At 41.1% G+C, this 10132-nt stretch overlaps 1 protein-coding gene across 1 annotated transcript in view; it reads right to left on the reverse strand.

Annotated features, from left to right (window-relative positions):
- The window catches only part of pkig (protein kinase (cAMP-dependent, catalytic) inhibitor gamma), a 32798-nt gene extending 23450 nt beyond the window's left edge, over positions 1–9348 (reverse strand). The window contains exon 1 of the mRNA XM_078255842.1: positions 9104–9348. The gene's annotated coding sequence lies outside the window, so the exon portion shown is untranslated. The remainder of the gene's footprint in view (positions 1–9103) is intronic.
- Positions 9349–10132: the final 784 nt, after the last annotated feature.

Raw genomic sequence — 10132 nt, forward strand, 5'->3', positions numbered from 1 at the left:
CTAACCACAGCTGCTCTTTACGCTGCCCCTGAAACAACCTGAAGTCTCTCCTCTCACCTGCGCCGATGACGACCACACGGTGAGTCGGAGGTTTGCCGAGTAAATCCACGCAGCTGCATCGTCACACTTTTCTCCCACAAGTCTCGGAGGATGTGGGCGTCACGTGATTCGATTTGCTGAGTCGACGGTGATAAAAAGGCACAAATGTAACCCAGAGGCAAACGTCGCACTTTCCTCCAGACCTAGATAGGGAGACCATCATTCATGTTGGTGTGTACAGGACAAACGCCTTCAGTTATTCTAATGTACACCGAACCTACTGTAACACCACTGCAGTCCAGGAAGTAGTCCGGTCCTTTACTCAAGTAAAAGTACCAATACAACAATGTAAAAATACTCTGTTACAACTAAAAGCTACTTCATTTAAAACCCTACTATTAGGGATGTAACGGTATGAAAATGTAACCTCACCTTTATAGTGACCAAAATTATCACGGTTTTCGGTATTATCGCGGTATTTTTAAAAGTGTGTTCAATATGTTCAGAAAGCACCGATAGGCCTACACAAGCTGAAATAGTTTCAAAAAGTGTAACAGTGTTTATTATATTACAGAAATATAGGCAAAACCTAAACTTTTAACATAAAATGTCCTGAGCTCTGTCATCTCCTCCATCCGCCATGATTCCAACTTCAAGAAACGCACCAGAGTAGGCTACGCAGTGCGCCTGCACGGCAACTTCAGGAGACTCGGACGAAGCTGGGAAGCCTACTATATGTTAAGTACAGAAGCAGCAAAATGTACCTAAAGTAAAAGTACTCGTTCTGAAGAAAAATGGCCATTCAGTTATTATCTACTACATTAGACGGTAAATACTAATGCATCGATGCATAAGCAGCATTCAAAACAATCCACTGTTTGGCGTATAGAACACAGAAACTAGTATTATAGAAATGCAGACAGTCCAAGATGATGTCTTTAAACAGTGAATGTTTGTTACTTTTGCTTGGAAAGAAATAATCAATTGACAAAATACTTGCAGATTTCTGTCTATCAACTAGTTAATGAATTACTTGTTGCAGCTCTACGTTACGTACAGTTAGGTGAATGAATCCAGTAGTTCCCGACCTTGGGGTTGGGCCCCCTCCAAAGATAAATCTGATGTCCGTCACCTTCCTCTGTCTTTGTGTTGCCGTTCTAAACTCCGGTGGATTTCTGAGGACTATGGTTAACTGCTCCTCAGATCTCTGCAGGGTAAATCCAGACAGCTAGCTAGACTATCTGTCCAATCTGAGTTTTCTGTTGTCAGACTAAAACAACTTTTGAACGTACACGTTCCACCAAAAAAAGTTCTTTCCCGAGGCTATTTTGCTTATCGCCGCCCAAAAATTGTGATTGGTTTACAGAAATGCCAATAAACCAGAGCACGTTTTTCTCCAATCCCAGAATGCTGTGTGGACTTGCCAGACCTTCCTCCGCAGCGCTGTGGAGGAAGGTCTGGCAAAGCGAGACTATGAGATGAAGTTCTGCTGCACGAATTTGTATTATTTTTTTGACTTTTCACTAATCTTCGCTTTTCGTGAAATATTGGTTCATTTCATCTATTTTGGCCTCAAATGTTATCTAAATGAATCTGAGAGGTTTAGAGGGGAAATCTTTGGTGTAAATGTTACTTAAAATGTGGAATACAATGATGCCTTCTGAAATGTAGTAAATAACAGAGAAGGAAAACAAATACCGTAAGAATAGTACCTCTAAAAACGTAAACGAAAGCCCCGTCTTTAAAGCCTTCCGTTGACCAGTCAGTCATCATGTAGTGTTTCCTGACAGGCCATTTAACAATACCAATTTGTCTAATTAAGTGTAACTAACATATTTGATGAATTAGGTTTTCCTCTAGCAACGGAAAGGGTCAAGTGGATTTTAATGACAATAATTTGCCGTCTACTTCCTGTGGGCGACATCGCTCAGTGTTTCTCCTCCTCTGGGACTTGGATGAAAACCTTCTCAAAAAAACAATCAAAATATTTCAAAGCAAACCGAGCCTGAGAATTCCCAAAGTGGATGAAATCACAGCATTAAGCCGATCACGAGCTTACGACTCCGCATCAAAAAGTGAAGGTCACGTCGTTTCCTTTTACCCTGCAGCATTTTTCTGTCTCATCACTTCACATGGAATTTGAAATGGGCCACGCCACCCAAAATCATCACAGCTCCGTTTCAGAGAGATTCTCATCAAATCATCTTCCAGTGACTTGCGAGACCAAAAGGGGACTAAAACAGGTCTATTTTACTTCCATACCGATTCACATGGATGAGATTGCATTTACATAACAAGGCTTGATTAAAAATTCTCGCCAGATAACCAGCGTTTATTCAACACCTCGACCCTATCTGTGAAATGTAACTCGGCTTTGCTCCATTAAATCAACTGGCTTAACGCTGAAAAACGGATGTGTTGCTAATTTGAAGAGCAACCTCACCAAACTGTCGTTCATCAGGAAGAGGAAATAGATTTGGGTCTTGTAAATGTAAAAACAATAAAAGATTGACTAATGGATATGTAATATCCATCTATTTTCTGTAGCCACTTACTCTTAGTAAGCCCCATCTCCACAGCGCTGTGGAGTAACTTCTGGCTACACCACAGATGCATTCTGGGATAGGAGAAAACACCAATCGTCTTGGACGGCGCTTATCTCCGGATGCAATGACGGTGCCTCTGCTAAATAGTCTCGGGAAGGAACTTGTTTTGGTGGAACATTCGCAGCCCGCAAAAGAAACCGCCACATACAATATTAAATGATGCATGGGTTAGGGCACAACTCCAGCCATAAATAGGAGTAGTCATGCCCTTCATCATCCGTTTTCATATCAATACTTCATCCTGCACCACCACTCCATTAGACCTGTCAGCTATCATTACACACGACCAATAGCCATGACTGTGGCTATTTATAGCGCCTGTGTCATTATTTCATTAGGCTAAATGTACCATCATAGGCTGTGATGTCTCAATCCTCATCATTAAACGTCAGAGAGAGAATCAATTTCAATTTACTTTATAGCGCCGTTATCCAAACAGTGTTAACAAAGTGCTTCACAACAAAAGGATAAAATGAAAGGAGCCTTAAAACAGGACAATACAATTGATGCCTCCAGAAAAAGACTGACAAAACTGCACACAAATGAAGTTCATATGCCCCTTTCGTTGATACTCTGCAACAACTACACACATCACTGTGTAGACTGCAAAAATATGAGCCAATGAGTGAGACTTGCTAACAACCTAAACGCCCTCATATTTCATCTTGTCATAACATCCAACTGGTCTTCTTTAAATTTGTGGGAAACGATGTATGCCTGGTTTTTGTGCGTACATGTGGTTTATAGATCTGACCCCAGGAATGTGAATGGATCAAGAAAATAAAAACTAGAAATAGACCTTTGGCTACACAAAATAAGAAGTTACAGAGGAAATAACCATTTCATTAGCATAACCTGAGTATCTATCCAGTGTTGTAGTCAAGATCATCTAAACCGAGACCAAGTCATCACCGAGACAAGAGTGTACCGAGACAAGACCAAGACTTTGGGGTGGCGAGACCGAGTCAAGACCAAAACAGGGCAACTGAGTCAAGACCAAGACTTTGAGTGGTTGAGACCAAGTCAAGACCAAGACCAAGGCAGGGCGAGACCGAGTCAAGACTATGGCTTGGTGGGGGCGAGACCAAATCAAGACCATGGCAGGACAAGACCAAGTCAAGACCAAGGCTTTGAAGGGGCGAGACTGAGTCAAGACCAAGACCAAGGCAGGTGCTAACCATAGGCTTGATCTTAATAACATTTGAGGTGGTCTCAGCCGTCTCAGTCAGCATTACATTGCTGACAGAATTGAAACACTGCTGTGCGTTTTCTTTTAGATGTTGTTTTGCTAATAAACTCCTTATGGTTAAGGTAGCCAGATTTTATTACCGACGATTTGGCTGACATCTCCCAGACAGCCAGAGCTTCTCCCGTGCGTGTTAAGGGGGACGGGGAGAGGGAGTCAACAGTAACTAATTTTAAAATTAGAAATGAGTCACGTTATTGGTTGCGTTTGAAGCAGGAAGTTTTTACATCCAATCACAGTAATGACGTTATAAATCAGACAATGCACAGGCAATTTAGTGATATGCCTCTTTATCGGAGGCCCGAGACAAGGCCGAATAAAAATGCAGTTGATTCCGAGATGAGACGTTGAAAAAGTAGTCTTGAGACCAAGACCGTTCTCGAGTACTACAACACTGTCTCTCACAGTCTCTTTGTGTTTCAGAAAGCCTTTTCTGTCTGGTACATGACACACTGAAGGCCGGGGTGTTCTGACGGCACTCATTTTCACCTCATGGGGAAGTCAGGGAGGTAAAAACAGAGGAGCTTAAGTCCTCTGTACACAAGGCATAGAATACAGTTGGAGGTCAACACAGTTGAATGGACAAATCCCTGTCCACAAAATATGTACACATTAAACCAATGATTATACAGAGGGAGGCATCCAAAAATAGACCCTGAGCAGCGTGTTCACATGGTACCAAAAGCCTGCTTCACTGTTACAGACTACAGGACTGTTGTTTTCTGATCCCCGTCATCAAAAGGTCTCTGGGCAGGCGGCCGATTGCGGACATAATCTCAGAGATATCTAGAAGGCACTTGAACCAATTCTGAGAATAGATTGCTATTTTTATCTTAAGCATGTTTTGTCCCGTCCGTACTGCAGAAAAGCTTTGAATCCAGCTGCCTCAGATTCCCATTAAAAAGGACAGTGTTCTCAAACTAGGAATACAATTATCTACTAATATATTGATGAAAGCTCTTAACTTTCAGCAGAACTAAAAGTGGAGTACAGAAGAAATAGAGCTACAAAGATTAATCAACTAAACAATTAGTTGCCAACTATTAAATTAATGAGTTGAGTCATTTTTAAAAGATAAAAATTCTTTGATTCCAGCTTGTTAAATGTGAATATTCTAGTTTCTTCACTACTCTGTGACAGTAAACTGAATATCTATGTCGGACAATAATTAGCACTGACCTCAACAGCATTGGTATTGTGTATGAGGCCAGAGCCACACAGAGGGCAATGGCTATTTTGGCTAACATCACTCACCCACTACACTGAGTTTTGCCTCCTACCATCAAGAAGGAGGTATACCTCCCGAAAACGTGCCAGGTCTAACAGATACCTGAGATCATTTGTACCATCAGCTGTTGGGTTTCTCAACAAACTATAGGTCATCTGCCATCCCTGCCCATGTCACAGCCCATATATTTTTTTTTTAGTATAGTATAGTGTACATGTGTATTTATGTTCTTATCTATTTATTATTTCATGTTTTTATGTGTTTTTTACCATTTTCTGACATTTTAAAGACCAAACAACTAATCGATTAATCTAGAAAATAATCAACAGATTTATTGACGACAATGAAAATAATCGTTAGTTGCAGCCCTACAGAAAAGAAAGCTGTCTGGCAGGACAAAAAGACCTGATGACCACTTATGGTAAAACAACCACACAGTAACCGACCGTTCCACCCCCCGCTGTGTATACTTAATGCAGGCTCTCAGCACCAGGAAGCTAAAGGGGTCCGAATATTCTCAGAGTAATCATGTTATTGTTGGCAGCCCTCAGCAGGAGCAGATATGACTTCCATTTACTGAAGGAGTTGCAGGAAGAGAGCAGTGTTGGTGAGAGTGTTGGTCATACAGCACTGCAGATAACAGCACAAGTAGGATCTGATAACTCATGATTTAGCCTAGAAGCTCTCGGAATAACCGCAGTCACAGATAAGACGACACAAAGCACAAAGGCCTCCGGGGACCAGCCTTCATAATAACCAAAACATGCAGCGCATGAACAGTCTTTTCTTTCCACGCAGACTAGGGCCGCACAATACATCGTTTTTTTATATCAACTGGCGCAATAAAAACATCGCGAAAGGCTGCGGCACATCGCAAAAGACACTCAAGAGTATTTTTGTGTTAGTTAAAAAGAGAATATCAGCAGAAAACTGACACTCTTTTTTTTGTGATGCCTTTTACTTTCAATTCAATGTTCAATTTCTTTAATAAAAGAGTGTTAGAAATGATTTCCTTTCATGTTTTTATGTGTTTTTTTACCATTTTCTGACATTTTAAAGACCAAACAACTAATCGATTAATCTAGAAAATAATCAACAGATTTATTGACGACAATGAAAATAATCGTTAGTTGCAGCCCTACAGAAAAGAAAGCTGTCTGGCAGGACAAAAAAGACCTGATGACCACTTATGGTAAAACAACCACACAGTAACCGACCGTTCCACCCCCGCTGTGTATACTTAATGCAGGCTCTCAGCACCAGGAAGCTAAAGGGGTCCGAATATTCTCAGAGTAATCATGTTATTGTTGGCAGCCCTCAGCAGGAGCAGATATGACTTCCATTTACTGAAGGAGTTGCAGGAAGAGAGCAGTGTTGGTGAGAGTGTTGGTCATACAGCACTGCAGATAACAGCACAAGTAGGATCTGATAACTCATGATTTAGCCTAGAAGCTCTCGGAATAACCGCAGTCACAGATAAGACGACACAAAGCACAAAGGCCTCCGGGGACCAGCCTTCATAATAACCAAAACATGCAGCGCATGAACAGTCTTTTCTTTCCACGCAGACTAGGGCCAATACATCGTTTTTTTTATATCAACTGGCGCAATAAAAACATCGCGAAAGGCTGCGGCACATCGCAAAAGACACTCAAGAGTATTTTTGTGTTAGTTAAAAAGAGAATATCAGCAGAAAACTGACACTCTTTTTTTTTTGTGATGCCTTTTACTTTCAATTCAATGTTCAATTTCTTTAATAAAAGAGTGTTAGAAATGATTTCCTTTCATTTTTTTTTTTTTTTTTTAATTCAACAATCATTTTGTTGTATTTCAGCAGAGTACTTGCAGAACTGAGTACACTTTAATATCTGTTTATCAGAATCAGAAAAGGGTGATATTATCGCGATATTCAACAACGTTATCACATACTTCCTCATATCATGCAGCCCTGTTGCAGACTTGTTTTGATCGGTAAATTGAAACACGGTAGGTTCTGCAGGGATCTGCCCAAGGTTAACGGGGCATGTGTGTCTGTAGTAGCAGTTCTTTGTCTTGTGTCGCTGTGCTCTCTGTTCTGCCACCCCCCCCCCCGCCGGTCCTCTTTTTGACCACTGAAGAATAACAGACCATGTTTGGTTAACTGGTACAAAGAGAGGAGACGAGGCAGTTAGAGAGCTGAACGAAAAAAAGACATATCTGACATCAGACTGCAGATTTTCATCTTAAATTCATCAAGTGGCTTAATCCCCTACGGCATGCGAGTTTTCCACCGATATAAAAACTATTATCTGCTCTTTGATGTTAAAATTATGTCGAGGAATGATGTTTCCATTTGAAGTATGGGGAGGACAGATTCGCCTTCAGCTGCAGCGTTTGGAAACATATGCAAACATGAAATGCATTGTGCAGCATCTTACTCGAGCTGAAATGATTAGTCAAAAATAATCTGCTGCTACTACTTTGATCATTGAAACCATTGCTTTTCAAGCAAATAATGCCAAATATTCTGGAGTTCCAGTTTCTAAATAATGAAGATCTGTCAGTTTGCTTTGTCTACGTGATAGTAAGCTGAATATCTATAAACGTTTTGGAGTGTTGAGAAAAACAATCCATTTATTATCATCACCTTGGGTTTTAGGACATTGTGATTGGCATTTTTAAGACGAAAGATTAGAAACTTAGACGACATCAATTCATTTCTGGTTTAATTTAATCAATTCAATTCAATCAATTAAACTGGATAATTAAATCGGCAGAACAATCTAAATAATCAATAATGGCATCCCTACATATTACCCTAGTTTTACTCCTTCATGTTATGTTTGTACCCAGACATCACATAGTTGCTTGCTTTCCTTCCTAAAATGTGGATTTTAAAATGATGTGAAATAGTAGTCCTTGAGCCATGAAATGCCAAATCAGAACATATCACAGTCCCAGTCCCATCTTGTCAAGACAAGCCACAACCCAGCTGACACTGGTCTGAAATAAAACCGCTTGTTATATTGCAACACTGGTATTTAAATGTAATCACAATTGTTGGTATATTCTTTTCTATGTCTTGTCTTCTAGATTACATGTTAGCCCTGCACTGTTTTGGTTACAGCGAGCCAGCCAGTCCACATGGAAGCAAAGCACCACAGGCAGGCAAGCAGCCAGTGTTTCTCTTCACCAGTGCCCATGCCCAGTAACGCTGGCACTTGCCCAGCAACACTCATGCAAAATGGGGGGTCCCAGGCTGCTCCCCAACCCGCCTGCTGCTGAATCTCCATCCAGCCCCGTCGGTTCACAAGAAGTCAGCTCCAGAAAAACAGGACTGACACACACTCTCTCTCTCTCTCTCTCTCTCTCTCTCTCTCTCGTTACTGCATGAAAACCCCCGCTGTCATCGCTGCGGTTATCAAATCGGGTTAGGAAATAGAAGCCCAAGTTGATTTGTGATTACAGGGGAGGAGGGTTGGTTGGTTGGTTGCTGGCTGGACGCATTCACAGAGCAGAAAAGCACCGTTGATGAGAGCGGAGATGAGAGCTTTCGAAAAGCTACCCAGTCATTAGCTCCCCTAAATGCAGCAGCTAATGTGTGGGAAGGACGTGCATGCCAGTCCTTTAAAACTGTACACACACACTACACACTACACACTAGCATAATACAACTGAACGCTTCATACATTCGAGGGAAAAATGTGATTAACATAACTTAATTCACCGAGGGGAGTTCATTGTATCCGTCTGACATATTCAATGTGTGTAACGTTACAGTGGGCACTAACGGCTCTGCAAAGATAATGCATTGTCTATGGTTAGTCGTTGTGCTGGCTGGGAAAATGCCTTTTTGAAAAGCATGTTTTAAAAATATATATATATATATATACTCGCTTCGTGACTGTGCAGCTCCCTGCGACCCGGCGGAACAATTTTATACACATAAATCCACACATAAAGCCGTTTTCCCGTCGCACATATTTCAGTAATATTGCCACTAACCTTGGTCGGGTCGCCTCCTGTTATCCACTTGTTACAATGGAAACGTAACACCATGGATCCCCCAGTTAAGTTTCCTGGCAGTCGGACAAAAGAAAACAGCAAATAAGCCGAACTGGACCGATAGTGTGGATTAAAAAAAAAAATGCGGTGATAAGAGAGGCGTGTGTGTTAAAAGAACTGGGTGTTTTTCTCAGGGTACCGTCTGCAAACAACGAGAAAAAGGTTGTGTCTTCAAACAGCTGTTTTCCAAAATGGAGTTATCCGTGTCCCAGCCAATCAGAGCGAGCCTGTGGAGGCTCCCACTCCTCTGTGGGCTGGAGGCAACACCACACTGCACTCTGAAGATCCAACACTTCCACATCATGCATCTCTGTTTTCTTTTATGATTCATTTTTACTGTAGCTTTCATGTCACGGAAGCTTTATTTAGACGCACTTTAAACCACCAGACAACTGATGAGATTTCCTTGCAGGGAACTCCTAGATGTTTCTTGGTTTTAGCAACGGTTGAGGAAGTATTCAGATCCTTTACTTCAGTAAAAGGAGTAGCCTACTAATACCACACTTTAAAAATACTCTATCACAAGTTAAGGCACTGCATTAAGTAAAGTTATATAAGTATACTTATATAATATAATATATATGTATTAAAAGTAAAAGTAGTAATGCAGAACAATAGGCTATGTCCCATGTTAGCATTTCTTAACCAATCACCAACACTTCGTCAGTTTTAGGTGGGATTACTCTGCTAAATAGTCTCGGGAAGGAACTTGTTTTGATGGAACATTTGCACCCCGCAAAAGAAAACTCCACATACAATATTAAATGGAGTTAACTGTTCACACAATACAGTAACGTGAGCTATTTAAATTAGCTGGATACATGGTTAAACCTCTTTAGCTCTTCGTCCACAGCAATCCGCTCATATCGGTCCCAAAACGTCCCAGTTAGTAAATGCCGTAAACATATTCTTTGTACATTTTTACAATCATTCCCTGAAAGAACCAAGCAGGCCTGCCTTGTTGCACCA

This window comes from Sander vitreus, chromosome 7 (assembly GCF_031162955.1).
Source record: "Sander vitreus isolate 19-12246 chromosome 7, sanVit1, whole genome shotgun sequence".
NCBI lineage: Eukaryota > Metazoa > Chordata > Actinopteri > Perciformes > Percidae > Sander > Sander vitreus.